General features: G+C 40.0%; 1 protein-coding gene across 1 annotated transcript in view; it reads right to left on the bottom strand.

Moving 5' to 3' along the window:
* AK7 (adenylate kinase 7) overlaps nucleotides 1-21,787 on the bottom strand; it is a 1,289,119-nt gene that overhangs the window by 240,456 nt on the left and 1,026,876 nt on the right. The gene's annotated exons all lie outside the window — the stretch shown is intronic.

Below are 21,787 nucleotides of genomic sequence, written 5' to 3'. Positions count from 1 at the left end.
GATCTCTGAAGCATCGTGCTGTGCCACTAACCTCGAGGTGTGGGTATCCTTGATGAATATGGATATGCTCCCACCTTTTGTATTTCGTTCCGGGTTTTGTGGCTGAAATGTATGGTATGAGTTGTAGCCTGCTAGTACTGGGGTGCTCTCTGGAGCCTTAAACCAGGTTTCTGTTACTGCACATATATTGATTTTCTCTATACTGAGGAGTGCCTCAAGTGCATGCATGGATGTCCGCACAGTTTGCTGATGTCACCGTGCAAATCTAAACCATTTTTCATGTTTTTCTGGGGTTTATTTTGATTTGTCGGCAAGCTGCTCTTAATCAAGTCTGCTCAATGATACAAGGAATCTGACTGGCAGCAGCAGCCTGAGAACTAAGTTCTTTTTTTTTTTTTAAACTAGGAAGCAATGAAGCAATGACCTGATTGGTCCTTGCAAAGCATGTCCTGTATAAACTGCCTTTAAAAAGAAATGTGTGGCTAATAAGGATCACTTTTCTTGTTTTTAAAACAGAGGACTTTTCCTTCTAGCAGATCGTGGAACTCGAGCTGGGTCTGGACCAGCATGAGGACGGACTACCTCAGAGAATGGATCAATGGTGAATTCAAGGCTTTGGAGTGGTCGTGGTCATTGTAGAACACCCTTTTCAACTGTCCTTCTAAGGGCAATTTCTCCAAAGGTCTGAAAAATTTTCCTTTTAAGGGCAATTTAAAAAGGACTGCAGTGGTCTGAGGAAAGGAAGCAGAGTAGGTGAGTCTTCAGTCGTGAAGAGGGAGCAGAGGATTGGAAGCAGCCTTCTGTAAAAAGCATAAAAGGTAAGTTTTTAGGTTTAGTTTTAACTTTATTTTTTGTGAAGAGGTGATAGCATTACTTTTTTGTGAATATTTCTTGTGCTAAGAGGTCTGGGGGGTGAGGGCTGTTGTTGTACCAGTTTTATTTTGCTTTTGTGTTGAGTTCTTGTGCTAAGAGAATGGAGGGGTTGAGGCTGTACCAATTTTATTTTATTTTTATGTAGTGCTCTGGTGGTAAGAGGATGGGGGGTGAGGGGCTGTGGTTTTAACAGTTTTATTTCATTCACTGTTGTGTAGTGCTCTGTCCTAAGAGGATGGGGGGGGCGGGGGTGAAGGTCTGTGGTTTTACCAGCTTTATATCACTTTTGTGTGGCGTTCTTGTGCTAAGAGGATTGGGGGAAGGTGAAGGTTGTGGTTGTACCGGTTTTATTTTGCTTTTGTGTAGAGTTCTTGTGCTTTGACTATGGCGCGGGTGAGGGGCTGTGGTTGTACCAGTTTTATTTTACTCTTGGTAGTGACGTGTTGTGCTAAGAGGATTTCAGGGTGAGGGGCTGTGGTTGTACCATTGTCATTTTACTTTTCTTTAGTGACGTGTTGTAATGTGCTAAGAGGATTTGGGGGTGAGGGGCTGTGGTTGTACTGGTTTTATTTTATTTATTTTACATTTCTTTACTGGATAGATGATAGGACAGAGAGAAGAAAAGGATATTGGAGTTAGCTAGACCATGGATAAGTGGGCAGTCTTGTGAGGTGATGTCTAAGTGAATAGTTTTAGGCATATGGGATAAGTGAGTGAAGATTACCTTATTTCAGCCTGGATTCAGACATGACCTGCTGTATGGTATATGCGACACATAAGTGTAGCAGTGTCAGCATACTGGACTGTGGATGCTAAGAAGATGGCGGTATTGAGATTGTTAAATCCACTTAACTGAAGTGGACCAAGAATGGAGCATTGTGAGGCTCCTAATGTGACTGGGAGTAGAGGGGCTAGATCTTGCAGCCATTTTATTGGCTGTTTATGACCTGTAGCTTTGGTGCCAGTTGAGGGTTAGGGGGATGAGATTGTTGAGAGACTGTGTCAAAGGCCTTTCACAAACTATTTTATCTTCATTTCTAAATTGATGGTGTTGGTACAACTAAGGAGGGCAGTTGTTGCATGAGGCCTGAAGTTGTGTTGGGATTTGGCAAGTAAATTATTGGTTGTGATGTACTGCAGAAGTTGAGAATGAATGCATCTCTCTAGGAGTTTAGATAGTGGGGACAGAATTGCTCTAGGCCTATAATTTGTAAGTTCTGTCCAGTTTCCACCTTTGTGCAAGGGTATAATGTGTGATATTTTCCAGATGGTTGGGAGATATTGCTCAGTAATGGATCTATTAAGTATTCAGGCTAAAAACTGGCTTTGCTGCTATTTTTTTTAAATTCTGCTGCTAGAGTATCAGCTGAAATTGCAGTAGGTTTGATTTTTTACGAGTTTTTCAATGGTCTTTGTGTTCATGGGCTTGAAGGTGAATGTTAAGCTGTTATTGTTGTGTGACGTTGATTGATGTTAGGTGGTTTGCTGTTTTTGGTTAATGGATTTTTGGTTTCCACTGTAACTTGGTGTAATAACTTTCTCTTGGTTTATTTGGTTCTTTGTTCTTAATTTGTTAGGCTATTTTACTTTTGTCCAGAATTCCTGTGCTAAAAGGATTGGGAGGGGTGAGGGGCTGTGGCTGCACAAGTATTTTACTTTTGCCCGGTATTCTTGTGCTAAGAGGGTTGGGGCGGGGGAGTTGAGGGCTGTGGCTGTAACATTGTTTTACATTTCTCCATAATTATTCTGTTAATTAAGAAAGAGGTTTGGCTGTAATGTCCAAATGTAGTAGTGGTGTTGGGGGGGGGGGGGATAATCTAGGGAGATGATTTTCATTAACTTATTTTTGTTTTGTCTAATTGTGCTGAAAAATTGGTAAGGGGGATAGGGGCTGTGAGAATGCTGTACACAGTTCAGATGTGTTAATGTGTACAGATACAAACCATATTATGCCAGTATTTGTGTATACCAGCAATGTTTACAACTATCCTTGATGCTACAACTTTATCTTATAACTTTTTCTTTGTCCAGAATTCTGCTGAGAGGTGAGTGGGTGGCTTACTGGCTGTGAGAATGTGGCAGAAAGTATAGATGTTTGCATATACATTGCTGCAAACCCTGTTATGCTAGTATTGTGTGTACCAGTAATGTTTATAACTTGAAAGAAACAGAATGCAAAGTTGCATATGATAAAAATTTAATATCAAACAAATACTCTAGCACCTTGGCAAACAAAGCCTTCTTAGAGTTAAAAAATATATTGCTTTACAAAGAAACAGTTTTTATATTGAAATTTAGCACATTGTTGCCTCACTGCTTGAACAAAGAATGTGATTAGAAAGCCCTTTTGTAATGAATTGTCTACAATTGGTGTGTTTTAATTTTTTAATTGATTAATTGTTTTAGATTTTTCTATTCAATGGCAGAGTTATTTTTCTTTTGTATTAACTCTAAGAAGGCTTTGTTTGCCAAGGTGCTAGAGTATTTTATTTATTTTATTTTTATTTTATTTTACATTTGTTGACCGGGCTAGTCTAACTGGATATATGTTCATTTTCAGTAGAGGCCCGGGGAGAAAAGCTCCAACTAGTGAAAGAACCTGTCTATAGATATACAACAATTTGGAATACAGGTAAAATTCATACAAAAAATACTAAAAAAACATTTTTCAAAGTGATCACACATTTACAAGTACGTGGAAACAAAAATGCAAATTGCTGGACTTGAATTAGTGCAGTTATTGAGGAGGTAACTAATAAATTGTTGAGTAAGGATAATAACTAACACTATACAGAATAGAACGTAAAATAAGAAAGGAAGATGTAAAGGAAGAAAAATAGAGGGTGGATAAGTACTTGTTAGAGTAGTAAGACAAGTTACGATTTTAAGAATAAAGTAGTAGATAGGATTATGATGGAGAGGTAGAGTTGTAGTTGTTAAGTTGGGATTATTACAGAGAAATGTAGGATATGATGAGTCAAGTAATTAGAGCAATGTTGGTCAATCGGGTTTAGTACAAGTGCACATCCAGTGTGAATAGAGGAAGGACTTGAGTTTAATTTTAAACTGGGAAGTGAGGAAAGGTCAGAGGGAAGTAGGTTCCAGGTTTTTCCAACTGTGTTAGTAAACAGAGTATCACCAGCTCTATTGTTTGATTTATTTATTTTTACAAGAACTTTTTGGGAAGATCTTAGGGATTTTAGTTTATAGTAGGGGTGCATAAGGTTAGAAAGGATGGGTGTCTTGGTAGGTTGGTAAAGTATTTTGTGGGCGATGGTCAGTTGGTTAAGTTTGAGCTGCTGCTGTAATTCAAGCCAACCTAGAAGCTTTAGATTGATACAGTGGTGCGTTCTGAAGGGTTTGCCTGTGGCAAACCTGGCTATGCTATTGTAGGAGTTTTCTAGTTTTTGAAGGTTGTTCTTTGACAGATTTGTATAAATAGGTGAGGCATAGAGAAGGGTAGAGATTAGATGGGAGTGGGCAATAGTTTTTCTGGTTGTAGGAGTGAGGAAAGGCTTGATCCTATAAAGAGAACCTATTTTTTTATTAATAGTTTTCAAAGTATTATTGATATGAGTGTCAAAGGTAAGGTTATTGTCAATGGTGATACCTAGCAGTTTGGTAGTAGGATCTTGAGATATGAGAGTACCATTGTTGGATGTTAGAGTGAAGTCAATAGAGGGAGATTTGCTGGTAGGTGTAAAAAGGAGAAGTTTAGTTTTTTTAGGATTTAATAGAAGACAGTGATTTGAGAACCAAATTTTCACAGAATTAAATACCTCTTGCATAAGGGAGTGGAGTTTGGATAAGGATGTGGCTGAGCAGATAAGAGTAGAGTCATCAGCGTACTGTATACATGTGGCTTGGGGAGTAACTAGGTGAAGGTCATTGATGAATATAGAAAACAGGAGAGGGCCCAGTATGGATCCCTGAGGGACACCAATATTAACTGGTAGGTGGGTAGAAAGAATGGATATTTGTTTGATATTAAATGTTTATCGTGTGCAACTTTGCGTTTTGTTTTTTTCACTAGTCATATTGTTGATGTCCTTCGTGGTTCACTGTTGCAGTCATGACTGTAGGGTTCTTCCTGCCAGCAGCAGCCCTCGATCGGCCAGAATCCCTCAGTCGCTGAGGTCACTTTTATCCTGACGTCAATGCACCAGGAAGTATAAAGACCTCGGCCGACGCCATTACCCCAGTCTTTCTTGCCGCACGGTGCCCTGAGCAGTTCGCTGATACCAATCGGCCTACTCCTGTCTGTTTTTGGATTTACTTCCAGGATTTTTCGTTTTTTAAGATAAGTACCCCGTTGGGGAGGTCTTTTTCTTGCTCCAATCAGATGTCAGAAAAAGTTAATAATTGTATTTCTTGTGGGAAACAAATACCTGATAGGGATTTTTACTCTTATTGTATTCCCTGCCTGGGGCCTGACCACGACGTTGCTAATTGTGGGTTTTGTGCTAGATTTAATCAGCGTACTATTAGGCGTAGGTACAACTTTGCCTTCTACTATTTTGGTAAAAGGTTTAATTATAATATGTCTTCGGATTCTTTTCCGGCTTCTGGTGTGTGTAAGAGGTGCAAAGATAAAGACAGGCCTCCGAGGTCCAAAGCAGAGGATATTACTCAGTTATTGCCAGTTGCTGGTTCGTCGGTCATCAGTGAGGCACCTTTGCAGCCCCTGTCATCCGCCTCTTTTGAACCAACTGCCTGTACCAACTCTGGTGTGGAGCTGATGGGGCCTTCAGAATTGCCAGGGAATAAACCTTTGGATACTACTCCCTCGGTTGGGTCTGGAGCCGGTAGGCAGGTACCGGCTTCTGAGGGAGTTTTCAGGGCTTCACAGCTTCATGTAAATATGGATTCAGTTTTGCATTCTAAGACAATGACTACGGCTCCAGCTAAAAAGAAATGGCAAGCACAGACGCCTTTTGATCAGGGTCCTAGGCCTCAAAGGCAGATGCTTAGGATGGCTGAAGATTTGTTATCTATGATCAGGGGTTCTCATCCCCCTCCTGACAAAAAGCCTAGATTACAGTCCGATTATGATTCTTCAGACCAAATTTCTGTTTCTTCTGCATCTTTCCTTGAGCACGATTGTTCCTTTCCTCCTTATGAGGATTCTGATGCTGAAGATTCCTTTCCGTCAGCCTCTCCTCCTGAGGATTATTCTTTTGGTGAAACTTTGCATGATATGAGGGAGCGTTTTCACTGGGAAGGGCAGGAATTCTCTGAAACCAAGAAAAGGCTTAGGAATTTTCTTCTTCTCCCTCAGCATAAGCCTCTTACTATTCCTCCTGTATTGGACATTGTAGATGACGTTTTTTCAGAAGCTTCCCTCTCTCCTGATTCATTTCCCCCTACTCCGGTCAAACCAGATAGTTATTATAGGGTTCCAGATTCTCACAAGTTTCTTTTTAAGAATCTTTCACCTGATCCGGAAACAATTTCTCAGGGCCCTAAGGGTGATAAGGCGGCCTCTGCTAAACATCCTATTCCCTCTGATCGTGAGTCCAGGGCTTTGGAAAGATGGGGTAAAAAAGTTTATACTTCTGCTACATTGTCTATTAGAGCTTTGAACTGTCAATTTTATATGCTAAAGTATCAGCAATACCTTTTGTCTGTATTTAAACAAAAGATGTGAGCTGTTTCTATTGGTACGCATGACAAGGAGTTACAGGATTTATTGCATGCTATTGAACAAATGGGTAAACATACCCTGCATTGTGGTTTTGATTCTTTGGAAGCTTCTTGTAGGGCTGCAACAACTGGCGCAGTTATTAGAAGACATGCTTAGTTAAAGGAACAAAGCTTGCCGGATCAGGTTAAAGCCAAACGTTTGGATGCCCCTTTGCAGCATGATGTTTTGTTTGGGGCCAAAGCTGGAGAGGTATTAAAGAAAATGGAGGACAAAGCCAATTCTATGCAGACGGTTAAGGATTTTCTACAGGTGCAACCTCCTAGATTTAGCAGGCACTGGCCAGCTAAACCTTGGTCCTTTCCGAGCTCGGACAGGCCTCAGAGAAGCAGATTCAGGTGTTCCAGAGGTAGGGGACAGGCACAAACCCTTTTTAGGAATAGGCAGTGACCTGCTCCCTCTCCCAAAGGTGGTGAAGATAAGTCTCAACCCTAGCGGAAACAGTCTTTATGACTCTCCCTTTCTGGTTCCAGGGGCTCCTCTCCTGGAAGCACCTTTGGGAGGAAAGATTTCTCTTTTTTATCAAAATTGGGGCCGCATAACCTGGGACAAATAGGTTCTGGACATAGTCTCAAGAGGTTACAGATTTCATTTCCAAACCTTGCCAAGACCGAACGGTTGGCCAGATCTGCCGAATCATCAATGGGCAGAGGCACAACTGCAGGTTCAGTCCCTCTTAGCTATGAGGGCCATAGAATTGGTACCAAATTTAGAAATCAGGCAAGGTTTTTATTCAAGACTTTTCCTGGTTCCCAGGAAGGAAAATTCGTGGAGACCAATCCTGGACCTTTCCATACTAAACACCTTCCTAGATGTACCAAAATTCAAGATGCTCACTCTGCAGCAGCTGCTGCCTATGTTGGGCAAGAACGCTTGGATGGTGACTCTGGACTTAAAGGAAGCTTACCTGCATATTCCTATAAGGCGAGAGTGCAGAAGGTATCTGAGATTCAAAGCGGGCTCAAAGCATTACCAGTTCTCTCTGCTGCCCTTTGGCTTATCTACTGCACCCAGGGTCTTTACAAAGTGCCTGGCACCAGTGATGGCATTTTGCAGACAGAAGGGGATTCAAATATACCCTTATCTGGATGACTGTCTTATTCAAGCGGACAACAAAGACACTCTACGTCAGCATCTAGCTTTTGTGCAGCATCTTCTTCAGTATCTCGGATTCACAGTGAATCTAAAGAAGTCAAATCTGGTGCCCACACAACAGATTACTTTCCTGGGTGCTCTTCTGAGTACTACAACCCAGATGGCTTCCTTGACACCAGACAAAAAAGCGCAACTGGCTTCTTCTTTCCAACACCTGGCTTCAATGAAACAGCTGACTGCAAGAAAGGTTCTGCAGGCTTTAGGTTACATGGCTTCCTGCATTCTCCTAATACCATATGCAAGACTGCATATGAGGAAACTACAGTGGTACCTCAAGAGTGTGTGGTCTCAGCATTACCACAGTTTGGAAACAGTGATCATGATTTTGCCTTGTCTACAGCAAGAGTTTCTTTGGTGGGCCGAAGCCTGTCTCCAGAACAAGGGGAGGCCTTTTTGTCCTCCACCAACCAACCAAGTTCTGTCAACGGATGCTTCAGATTATGCCTGGGGAGCCCTCATGCATGGGATATGTCTTCAGGGTGTTTGGACAAAGGAGCAAATTCACCTGCACATAAATTTGAAGGAGATGCTCGCTGTACAGAATGCTCTGATAGCCTTCAGGGACTTTCTTCTACCCGGGCAATTGTTGATAAAGACAGACAACACTACAGTGATGTGGTACATAAACAAGCAGGGGGGCTCTCACTCTTACCCCCTGTGCAGGTTAGCCATGGCTCTGTGGTACACTGCACTGACCTGCAGAGTCCACTTACAGGCACAATTCCTGCCAGGAAAAGACAACACTCTGGCAGACACATTAAGCAGGACACTTTCGAATCCACACGAATGGATGTTGGATGTTCGGATATTCAGGATGATAGTACATGCATGGGGATGTCCGGACATAGATCTTTTTGCATCCCCTCAGAATCATCAACTTCCAACATTCTGCACAAGGACCTACCACAAACTAGCATGGTAAGTGGATGCCCTCTCATTCAGTTGGAAACACCTCTCAGTATATGCTTTTCCTCCTTTGCCTTTTCTACCTCGGGTACTTCTGAAGATAAAACAGGACAGACCACAAATGATTTTATTGGCTCCCAATTGGCCTCGACAATTCTGGTATTCCACTCTGATGAACCTAGTTCAGGAGCCTCCCTGGATTCTGCCTCAAATCCCTCATCTACTGTCTCAACAGGACTGCTGGATCCTGCACAGTCATGTCAAAACTCTGAATCTAGCTGCCTGGCGGATCCAGGGTCTGTAAACACCTCTACTCTTTCCAAACAGGTAATGGATGTAATCCTTGAAGCTGGATGGCCCAGCACTAGGAAATCTTATGCAGGTAAATGGAAAAGATTTTGCTCCTGGAATCAAGTCCAGGGTGGTGATTCTGCTGTTCCGAACATTCCTCTGATTTTACAGTATCTGACAGAGTTGTTACATACGGGCCTATCTTTTTCATCTGTTAAGCTTCATGCTTCTGCTATTTCTGCACATTACAATATGGATCCTGAGAATTTTTCTCATCCATTACTTAAACAATTTCTTAGAGGGGCTAAGAATGTTCGGCCCCCTATAAGAGCACCTGTTCCCACTTGGGATCTTAACTATGTTTTGGAAAAATTAACCTTGTCTCCTTTTGAACCTGCAGCTTCCACGGATTTAAAATATTGTCTAGGAAAACTGCTTTTCTTTTAGCTATAGCCTCTGCTAGAAGAATTTCGGAATTGCAAGCACTCATGGCTGTGGAACCCTTCATTATTTTTCATCAGGACAGGGTATCCCTAAGGACTAATCCCACCTTTATGCCTAAGGTGGTTTCGGCAGTGGCCTTGAATCTGACTATTCATTTGCCTACTTTTTATCCTAATCCTCAAAGTGAGGAAGAAAGTCTTTTGCACTCTTTGGACGTGCACAGGCAGCTTCGTTTTTACCTGGACAGGACCAAGATATTCAGGAAATCTGACCAATTGTTTGTCACTTTTGCTCCTATTGTTCTAGGGAAAGCAATAACTAAGCAAACTATTTCTAAGTGGATTGCCCACTGCATCAAGTTTTGTTACTCTTTTCATGGCAATCCAGTTCATGTTAATATTAGGACTCATTCTACCCAGGCTACTGCTACTTCAGCAGCCTTTCTTTGTGGGGTTCCTACCAAGCATATTTTAGAGGCTGCTACTTGGAGTTCTGTGCATACTTTTTCTAAGCATTACAACCTCCCTCTCTATTCTAAATCTAGGGCCAGTTTTGCTTCTGCGGTTTTGCAAGGTTTTGTGGCCGCTCCTTCTGTTTCTCCTCCAGCCACCCTTTCTTAGCTTTGGGACTCAACCCTACAGTCATGACTGCAACAGTGAACCACGAAGGACATAGTACAGTTGTGTTCTCTTACCATAAATGTAGATGTTCGAGTGTGTTCACTGTTGCAGTCTGAGTTACCCACCCTCCTACCCCCTCTTTTGTTTTTTTCTTTGAGTATTATCTGTTATAAGGTATTTTGGCTGCTGAGGTTTTGGGCACCTGACATCTGGGGCAAGAAAAACTGGGGTAATGGCGTCGGCTGAGGTCTTTATACTTCCTGGCGCATTGATGTCAGGATAAAAGCGACCTCAGCTGACGCCCAATCCAGACTTTGGGATTCTGGCTGATCGAGGGCTGCTGCTGGCAGGAAGAACCCTACAGTCATGACTGCAACAGTGAACACACTCAAACATCTACATTTATGGTAAGAGTACACAACTGTACTTTTGCTTTCTTTTATATATATAGTTTTTGTGTTGTAATATTTATAACTATCCCTGATGCTATGACTTTGATCTGTGACAATTTTTTTGCTTTGTCCTTAGTTGTGTTAAAAAGTGTGGTTAGGGGCTATGAGACCACTGCACAGTGCTCAAGTGTTTGCCTTGCATTTTTTTGTTAAACTCTAGTCACACAATGTATAAGCACATTGTTACTGTTATGCTTTTGTCTTGTTTTTTTACCACTTCATCCAGATTTGTGCTGAAACATTAGGGATTAGGGGCTGTGAGCATTCTACTGAATGTACCGATGTAATGCATGCTAATGCACAATTACATGTTTGCCTTGTATTTTCTGTCTGTTCCTCATCAAAGTGTTCTACTGTTTTTAATTCCTAAATACAATGTTTAAAATGCCTAATTTTGGGAGGGTGGTTAGCTACTGTGAGAATGTTGCAGAAGGTATAGATGTTTTGAATGTATACTAATGTAAACCCTGTTACGCTACTATTGTTTTCAATGTTCAATTCACTGATGCAATGACTTCAATTTTTGTTGTTATCCGTAGTTATTGTGTTGAAAGGTTGGGAGCGTGGTTAGGGGCTTAGGGTCTGTGAGAATGTTGTAGTGTTCCAATGTTTGCCTAGAATTTTTTTAATGGGGGGGTAATGTATTATATAAGCACATTGTTAATGCTATGCGTAGTGTTTGCATTACCATACATTAGGATATCAGTACATTCTGCAGAATTCTCACCCCACTCAAAGTCTCGGCACAATAATTCTGGATGAAGTGAAAACAAAAAACAAAAGTGTAGCATTAACAATGTGCTTGTATACTGTGTGACCCCACATTAAAAAAATTCCAGGCAAACACTGAACGCTGCAACATTCTCACAGGCCCTAACTACACTCCCAACCTTTCAACACAATATTATTTATTTTACATTTGTTGACCGGGATAGACCGACAGGCTACATGTCCATTTTCAGCAGAGACCCAGGGAGAAAAGCTCCAAGGTGCAAACAGAAAGAGATTACATGGTTCATGTTAAATAATGTTTACAGACTCTTTATATAAGCAAGTTATACAATTTCCAAAGTTTAAGAATTCACAAGGTAAAAGACCTAGAATTTGTGACACATCCAAATTGCAATAAAAGTATTAGACACCATCATAAGGAGAGAGCTAGTCAGGCTTGGTACAAGTGCATAACCAGTTTAGTTTCAAATACTGTTTGAGTTTTTTCTTAAATTGACTCAGGGTGGATTCTAGGATGATGTCAGCGGGGAGAGAGTTCCAAGTTCTACCTACACAGTTGGCAAACAGAGAGACACCAGCTGAATTATTAGTTTTGACAGTTTGAACTAGCAATCTATTGGAAGAGCAGAGGTCTGAAATTATTGTAGGGGTTAATGTTTTTAAGTGCAGGTGTATTGTCAGGTTGGTTAAGTAGTTTATGTGTCACTGTAAGTTGGTTGTACTGAATTAGGCTGAGCAGTTCTAACCACCCAATATAGTTTAGGTTGTTAAGAGTGGTGAGCCCTGAAGGGCATCCCGGTGGCAAATCTGGCAATGTGATTTTAGCAGCTAGAGAGTTTGTTAAGATCAGATTTGCTTAAGTTGGTGAATAAATGGGATGCGTTGAGAAGAGTTGAGAGTAGATGAGAGTGTACAATAGCAGTTCTAGCTAGTGGGGTTAGGAAGTGTTTAATCTTGTAGAGTGACCCTAATTTTTATTGATGGTTTTGATAGCTCGGTTGACATTTTTCAAATTTTAGATTATTATCTATAATAACACCTAGGAGTTTCGTATAGGTGTCTGGGGAGATTGTGGTGCCATTGTTAGATTTTATGGAAAAGGATAATGCAGTGGACCTACGAGTAAGTAAGAAAAGTAGCAACTTTGTTTTATTGGGGTTTAAGATCAGATGATGATCAGAAAGCCAGTTTTCAACTATGTTAAAAGTTTTCTGGGTTGATGTCGATAGATCTGACTGGGATGTAGCAGAGTAAATCTTAGCCAGACCACAAGGTTTCTTAGAGCTTGTAACTGTAAGGTAAGTAGAATAGGGGTTTAAAATAAGCTTTAATTAAAAGTAATAATTACAGACAACAAAAAAAAAATTAAATGCATTGCATCAGTGAGTTGAACATTGCAGTTATACACAATAGTAGTGTAACAGGGTTTGCATTACTTTACATTCAAAACATGTATACCTTCTGCAACATTCTTACAGCTGCTAATTACCCTCCCAGCATTAGGCATTTTAAACAATGTACAGCCCAATCAGCCTCCTAACCTCTCAGTATAATTCAAACAGCCAAAAATAACTGCAGAACAAGGCGTAACATCTGGGATAGTGTAAAACAGTACCATAGCATATGCAAACACTGTTCTGCTATCAACGTTTATAGTAATGTATAGTAATGTTTTAAACTATCCCTGACGTTATGCGTTGTTCTGCAGTTATTTTTGGCTGTCTGAATTATGCTGAGAGGTTAGGAGGTTGATGAAGCTAGTGAGAATGTACAGAATGTCCAGATGTTTTTGGTTTTTGGTCTGTTCTCACCCAGAAAATGACTACATAGCACAATGCAGAGGGCTGAAGCTACTTGCAAAAATGGACTTTGTGTTTCATATTCTCCACATAATGCATGGCACATTCCCTGGCTTTATGCTTTTGTCCAATGGTCCTGTGCTAAGGGGGGGAGTGTGTGGTAATGTCTCCCAATGTGTGGCATTTCTACATCCCTCACAAATTAGGTTTTCTAGCAAATCCATGACCTTAATCCTTTGTTCAACCAATGATTTTGGTTTGTTCAAGTGTGCCAACTAGATGAGAGGTAGTGGGCAGGTGTAGTCTTTTTTGCTCTATAACCTTTCTCTTGCTTCATGGTATGGTGTGTTCCCCTTCAGACTTGTGCCTCTCCTAGTCATTTGTTCTTTCAGACTTTAGTCTGTTCCATAGAGCATGTAATATCAATATTTTACATCATTTGGGGCCTCTTCACATGATTGGGGATGAAAGGGGAAGAACTGTATAGAAAAAGCTGAGGTTCACCTCCACTGTTACGTATTTAACATAAAACTGTAACTTGGGCCTTTCTCATTAATTTTTTTGCCTACTGGTTAGTCATTCTTCAGTCTGTCTGCAGCGCAATAGTGACCGATGTCAATGCAAGTCATTATGCAATATGTATTTTGCAATGCACTTCAATTGTGCCTATTGCCTGTGTTAGCTTTTCACAACTGGTTACTCAGCAGTTCTTCAGCCAATGGTACGATACTGTGTACTGTGTAGCTTGTTTATGAACAGCATTCAGTATTAGGTTGCTCATTCTTTTATGCCTGCAGTCATATTAACGTGACTTTGGAACCTAATCCATCTTTCTGGTTTATATGGCTGCACTGCAGTTTTTTTTTGCCTACTGGTCCTCGTTTCTCTTCATTTCTGCCTACAGTGTAATACCATCCTTAGAATGTGTTCAGAATGGTAACGTTTGTCATTATGCAGTCCGGGTAGGTCAAAGTTGCATAACATGTACCTGAAGTGTAGTGCTTTTTACTAACAGTATGACAAAAGGACTCAATGTCTGCATCCGTAGTAATTCTGCTTTACTTCAATTCCCAGTTAGAGATGAAATAAAACAAATGTCAGGGTAAATATGCCAAAATAAAAATTTATACTGGTTATTTATACTTGTTTTCTACATGTTTTTACAATTTTGATTCACTGTTGTTTTTTACTGGATTGTTCATATTTACCCTGACATTTGTTTTAAACAATTTCTAGTTTTATTTTGGTTTTCTGATCTTTCACTTTGGCGCAACTGTTACTGTATTTTTGTATGTTTGTATTTTGTTATTTTGTTTTATGTGTTTTCTTCAAGTTGGTCCTGGTAGTTTTACCTTTAGGATTCCATAGCCATCCTGAAGAAGATTTAGACAAAAAGCGTAGCCTAACCTCCCTCGAAATTATACGTTTTTTTAACTTGGTTTTCAACATGAATTTTGTACTTAGTTTTTTAACAAAATTTTTCAGCAACAACATTCTATTAGAGTTTGGAGTCGACAAGGTTCAGACCTCTTTTCCCAACTAACTTTGGATTGAGTGATAGCTGAAACATGTGATATCCTTAAAGGGTAATTTGCATATTTCCAATGATGCTTCTGACACAAGAGGTTTTACGTACTACACATTATAAGTTCTAGCTTTAGAAAAAAGTTTTTGTGTTTTTTACCAAGTGGTTATCCTGTGTGACCTTTTTACTCACTGGTTTGGTTTGTTAACTGGGATTTTTGGTAGACACCCTAATGTTTAAAGATATCAGTTTGGTAGACAACCCTGTATTTCCAATAGTCTAATATTCCTACTATGCTGTATGTAAGATGTAAGAATTCAGAAATATGCATGTCTGGAACTGCACTTTGGTGGCTCTAATAAACTAGAGGACTTCTTGATAGATTCGATGTGTGTCTTTTTTGTCTCATCTGCATGTTGATTTTACCTGTACCATTGGCCTGCCCACTCAAACACCAGGTGTTGATGTTTACTGAGATTTTTGCTTAGATTTCTGTAGCACTGGGGACTGTGACCACCAGCCCACTGAGTGAAATCACTAACTAACAAGGCTATCTTGACATATGGGGGTTACAACTTTGTTTCCACTGTTTTTTCAACGGTTTCTTCCTCAGGGCTTTGTTCTCACATTCCAGTAAGGTGGGCTTCCCCTGGCAGCCTAGGCCTGACCCAACTGGACATCACCACATGCTCTTAGCACTAAAGGGGCCTCCCTAGCAAAACAGCTGCACTTTTTGAGACAAAAGATCTGTAACACTGTGGCTCCTCCATGGGTGCCCGCATCACTGCCTCCACAGGGGTATTTCACTTGGCATTTTTCCCTCCCTGCCAGGAGGCCTTTACCCCTCCACCTATCGGCTACTTCACCCAGCCATACCTGAGGATATGGTATAGGGAGCACATCCCAAAAGTCAATGTATTATGCATTGCTACAAATAGGTCTGCAAATGGCATTCTTCAGTAAACTGTTATGACAGGATAACTGAATTGTGCATTTTTTACCTGTAAGTCAATGAAGCTGGTATGTTTAACAAGTTTGCCAAAAGAATTGCCTTTGCTTTGTATATATATGTAAGTATATAAATACATAGAAATAGAAACATATATAGTTTAAACAGATTGCAGTTTACTGTCAACTTTCTAGTGTTTATGTTTTCTTTGCACAGGATTTAATTATAAATGCTCCCTTGGTTGTGTGAGTCTACATTAAAATTCTAAGCTGAGAATTCTCAATGTGACGTTACCAAGCTCGCAGTCCCAATGCACCAGTACAAGGCCATCATTTAGGACACTGCTTGCAGCTGTCATTAAAGAGTTTTTTTACAGGAGTTGCACCACTCTGTGCCCATGATTTGAGGGTTCTGCAGACACACCACATATTTCTAAATATACTACTTCAGAGGTTACAGCAGCTTACAAAAAAAAGGAAAAATCTGTATTTCTAATTTCCCTAGGGTAATGTGACCTCTGAGGTAGTATATTTTGAGAAAAAGGGTGTGGACTACCCTCGCCCTTCTAAAAAATGTGCTCTGTAATTGCAATTAAGAACCCTTCCCATGATGGACAGTGGTACGCCGGGTGGGGAAAGACAATCCTTGTTAACACATTTCTTTATACCTCTTGACTATTATGGTGTGTTGTTTTTATTTACTGACAGGAATTCTTGAACAACATTTTCAAGCTCAACTTTCAGAGCAATAACTCATTCTCTTTTTCTCATTTCTCATTTTCTTCATATTTATGAAAACAGAGTGTCCTTTTGGAGTCCATACATTTTTCACCATAAAGAATAACAGAAGGGGTCTCCTTGCATAATCTGAAGCATCTGTTGTTTGAATATGTGATTGAACCAAGAAACGCATGTCCCTGAATCAGACTTTGAGGCTGTGACTGTAAGAATTTTATAATGAATCAGTCAAAACAGCAGACAGAGAGGCATGCCGCATGAGTGATATTCAAAACATCTTTACTTCAGATGCATGGCCATTGCATACCACCTAACATGCATACCTGCTAAACGTAGTACCACTTCAAAGAGTTATATTCTACATTTTTCTGGTATTAATAAATATATTATGAAGTAACTTCTTTCCTATGGGTGTTTTTTTAGTTATGAAGTAACTTACTTTATGTAGCTTGTCATAAAGATACTACTTTCATGCATGCCAGATTTACCTATGTTAATTTAAATCATCATAGTAGAAACTGCATTTCATTCATTTTATACATCATGAAATGAAACTCAAAATCTATGGAAAAAACAGAAAAAAGTGTATGTGCAAATACAGCAAGCTCCCTCCATCACTGCATCCTTTACACGCATATTCTAACTCCACAGTAACACAACAGTGTGGAAAATTCTAACACCAAACAATAGTCTCTTTTAAATCTAGCGAAGAGGAAATATGATGGCTTCAACAGAGGTTATTTAAAGTCTAAGTTGGATGGAGTTTGTTTACATGAATCTGAGGAAGTTCTGGAGGGTACCAGGATGAAAGCACTAGTATCTCACTTTATTTAATAATATGTTTTATTGTTTTTAAGTGTGAGTTTGTTAATAAACCTACTAAAGGAAGTTTTATCTGTGCTGGACTTGCTGCTGCTTTTTCTGCTGGTTGTTCACCATTTTGTTGGATTACCAGTCACAGAAACCTGGTCCAAGGCCTCAGAGAGTACCCCAGTCTTGCAAGGCTACAATGCTTTCCATACTTTCCAACTGCAAAATGAATATGTGAGAACCAAAAGAGCTGGTGTTGCTATCTATATTAGAGATAAATTCACCTCCCAACTGGTTAGGACAACTCCATGGAGTTACTCCAAGTTCATATTACTTTGTGTAAGACTACCATTCAAGACATAGCTAGTTGTAGATCCCTCTCCATGGATTATGATGTGCATGAGGCCTACTTGACCAAACTGGAGTCAACCCACATACTGCCAAACACTCTGGTCATGGGGGATTTCAATTATCCCACCATCAACTTGGAAACATACTCTAGCCTTAACTCACCAGAACAAAAGTTCCTTGACTTTGTTAACTCAAATGCCCTGGAACAAATTGTTCAAACCCCAAAAAGAGGAACAAACATATTAAACCTGGTCCTCACTAACATGACAAACAGACGTACCACCACAACTGTCGGAACCTCATTAGTTTAATCAGACCACAAATCAGTCACCTTCGAACTGGCACTAACACCAGAACTTACAAAGGTGAAGTCAGATTAAAAAACTATACCAAGGCAAACTACACCCTCCTATGGGAAGGTATAATTACATTCCAGGCCCCATCCCCAACTGGAAGTGGTAACTGCACAAAAGCTTACAATAAAGCCCTGTACAATCACTTGTATAAATGAATAGACTCGGCTGTTCCATAAATAATCAAAGCCAGAGCACAAAGTAAAAACAAGCCACCCTGGGGGACATCTAGCATCAACAAACTTTACAACAATTGCAAAAAGTTGCTGTCTAGGAAAACGTAAGGTGAGGCCCAACAATGGAAAAGCACCCTCTTCAGCCTCAACAGGCAAATAAGACAACATGTCAAATCCTCTATGGGGTAACTTTGACAACAACTTAGCAATCATAGCCAGAGATAAGTATAAGGCCTTTTACAGCTTCATACACAGGTTAAATGGTAGGACCCAAACATGTGCTGAGCTACTGACTAACAGTATCACACACACTGATACCACAGAGATAGCAAACCTGCTGGCGGACAGATTTGCAGAAAATTTCACTCCCTTATCTCCTCTAAACTTATCACAAACCTTGCCCCCATCCCCCCCCACATATCTGAACAGCAGGACATTAAAGCCTTGTGTAAGGCAAAAAACACAGCCTCTATCCCAGGCTGTCTCCTAAACAAACTAAAACATGAAATAGCATCACCATTAAGTACTCTATTCAATCACAGCCCAACCACAGGCTATGTTCCTGCAAAATGGAGAATATCAACAGTTATTCCCCTCCACAAATGCGGCTTAGCAACAGACCTGGGGAATTATAGTCCCATAAGTCTGACCAGCCTCATCTGTAAGGCCATGGAATGTATCATGAACTTCCTAAATAAAGACATATGGAACCTTCAGACCCAGAATCAAATCTAATTTGGCTTTGTCAAGGGCAGATCCTCCCTATTAAACTTGCTGTATTTCTTTAAAAATGTGTCCAGGGCCATTGATAAGGGCAAATCTGTTCGCACACTGTACCTCGACTTGACCAATGCCTTAGACACAATCCCACACTCCGACATTACCGATAAACTTAGCAAACTGAATGTAAACCCCTTTATTGTAAGGTGGGTTGCCAACTGGCTCACAAACTGGTCACACACTATCAAAGTGGGTGACTCCACATCAACCAGCAGACCTGTTACCAGCGGGGTGCCACAAGAGTCAGTGTTGGGACACCTACTGTTTGGTATATACTTCTCAGAAGTTCAAGACAAAACTAAGGGGCTGCAGCTGACCAAATTTGCAGATGACTGCAAAGTGGGTGCAATTATCAAATCCCCAAATGATGTCAGTATACTTCAGGACGGTCTTACACAGACCAATGACTGGTATCTTAGTCACAGTCTCAAATTAAATGCAAAAATACCTTCAGTAAAAACAATGTCCCTTCACACTATCAAATTAACAATACCCTATGTACCTACGAAGTGGTAAGGGACCTATGATCACAAGTAGACTACAATCTTAACTTTGACCACCATGTGTCTACTGTAGTACAGAATCTTCTATGTAGCACACTTGATTAGCAAACACATCACCTCTACAGCAAAGGAGGTTATAACTCTCTATACTCGTCACTAATCAGGCCCATGATTGAGTATAACACCCCTTTTGGCATGTACCACACAAAGCACCTGCAGCAATTGGAGAGACCTCAGAGGTTTCTAACAAAGAAGATCAAGGGACCCCAGCACGTGCCTTACACAGACTGACTAAAGTCCCTGTCACCATACTCAGTATTGTATAGACTTCTTACGGGAGACTTAGACCTGGCTTGCAGAGCAATCGATGACCCAAACCTAATGAATTTGCTGCACATCTGTAAATCAAACAGAACTAGAGCTGCCCATTCCAGGGACCTTAATATGGCTGGCAACTTGAACAGGATGTGCTGGAGGGACAGGTTTGTCTCCCAGAAACTGACACATCTTTGGAATAGGCTGCCAATTCATGTGAAAAGTACCTCAATGACACTGATCAAAAGGAACCTGGACATGTGGATGGAGTACAGTAAAGTCATACCAAGAATAGTGCCCACAGCCCTCCTGGACATGGCAGTCATTACTAAATACAATCCTAGGTATTGACTAGAGTATCTAAGATATTACATTGGTATGAAATGCCTAGGCTTGAAATGACCTCCTTGTCGATAGTCTAGTAACCTCCTATGATCCCAGTTTCTAATGTTCATAACTTCATTAACAGCTACATATTGCTCTAGGTAAAAGCTTTGTCAGATGCTGTATTATTCATACAAAAATGTATTCTAACTTTGGTAGCTATACTGCTGCTCTTACTTCTTTTCCATCAGGTTTCAGTCTCTCTATCATTAGAATATGACCCATGTATTTCAACAATGTAAGTCTTACTTTATATTCACTCTTATTTAACTTGAAAAAGATGTTGTCTTAATCTATTTAGCAGGTTTATCAACCCTTTTTGTATTATTCCTGTGTCTAACTCTATACTGACAGATCATCAATTATGCTTAAAACACATTCCACAAGATTTCAGTAACTTATGCATCAACTCTTTTGGAACACCTTTGGTGCCAATGAGTTATCAAATGGAAATTTAAGAAAACTTTACCTTCATAATGCTATATTAAATGTAACATTTTGAGCATGTTTCATTTACCTTAATTTGCCAGAATCATTGGTTTACATCCAGAATTTAAAAATAGTATCTATCACTGCTGAAACTACTTTTTGACTATAAGCAATGAGCAATGGTCTCTTTTAATGGTTTCAATCAGATCTTGCAAATGTGAATGTCGTCTTGCTTCTTAACAGTAACCATACAAAAGCTCTAAGTGCTTCTTGATGACATCCACTTAATGCAAGTGACAACCAGACACTATTGGGACATGAGCTGGACTGCTGCATTATGGGAGATGCTGTCAAAGACTCTGGCTAGGTTTATATAGCTCCATCCTTGTAAAGATTTTGTCTACTGGGTAATACATACTATATGTGAAAGTAAAAAATAGATAAAACTGTAATGTGTATTTGTGCAGTCTGTGTTGTTGGCCACAGTACAGATGAACTGAGTCTAAATGCCGATTTCATTAAATGGTCTTATTTGAATATGTTTAAAACCACCAGACGTTGCAGAGTTTTCTGCTTATAAAGCGGAACAGTAGTGTACATTTTTCTAAGATCTAGGAAATAACCTATATTTACAAAGATTTATTGTGTTTTTCTGCAATATTTGCATACATGAATTTATACAGCAATTAGTGTGTATTACTTCATCCACGTTTAGGTTATGGCTCAGGCCAGCAACCCTGTTAACAAACAAATGGAAAAAAAAAAAATTACATTTGATAATTTCAGGACCATAATAATATACCATTTGGTGGTAACATCTTTATTAATGGTACTGTATAAATTAACTCATTGAAAATACATCTAAATATAATTAAAACGACTAGGAAAAGATTCATTACCACTTTGTGAAACTATAATACTATGCAAAAAATCCTAAAGTCCAAAGAGGTAATTAACAGTCTATCTCTACGACATCAAAAAGAGTTAATGACCATTTGGAACAACATGACTGAAGTTTTTTATTTCTCAGTCTGTGGTTTTAGCAAAATGGCTAAGGTCATCACCTCATAGATTCAAGGTGCAGGGTTGGATTCTTAGTTCAGGTTGTTGGCTAGGCTTAAAATGACCCTTCAGGGAAGACAGCCTAGTATTCGCCTGTAAACCTAGGAGAAGTTGCTACTTTTGGTTCATTTGTGGGGTTGAGGGTTGGCATTACTGTTACGGTATTTGCCTTACAAGCATAATGTACAGGGTTTGATTCTTATCTTTGAGGGAAACAGGCTAGACTTAAGATGGCCCACAAGGGCAGCTAACTAATATATCTCTATGAACATATGAACCTAAGAACTGCCCCTAGTGGAAAGTCCTTGCTTCTCAGGGACATTATTTGAAACTCTGAACCTGATTCCTATTTTCTTCAGGAGCTGGGCATGGATGGAGAGGAACTGGATGGTAGAATGAATAAGGGCCTTTGGATACAAGATCTGTTCATCCTCATTGGT

Source organism: Protopterus annectens, chromosome 6.part0, assembly GCF_019279795.1.
Source record: "Protopterus annectens isolate FY-2018-M chromosome 6.part0, PAN1.0, whole genome shotgun sequence".
Lineage (NCBI taxonomy): Eukaryota > Metazoa > Chordata > Ceratodontiformes > Protopteridae > Protopterus > Protopterus annectens.
Note: the sequence above shows the minus strand (reverse complement) of the source record. Positions and strands in the feature narration are given on the sequence as shown.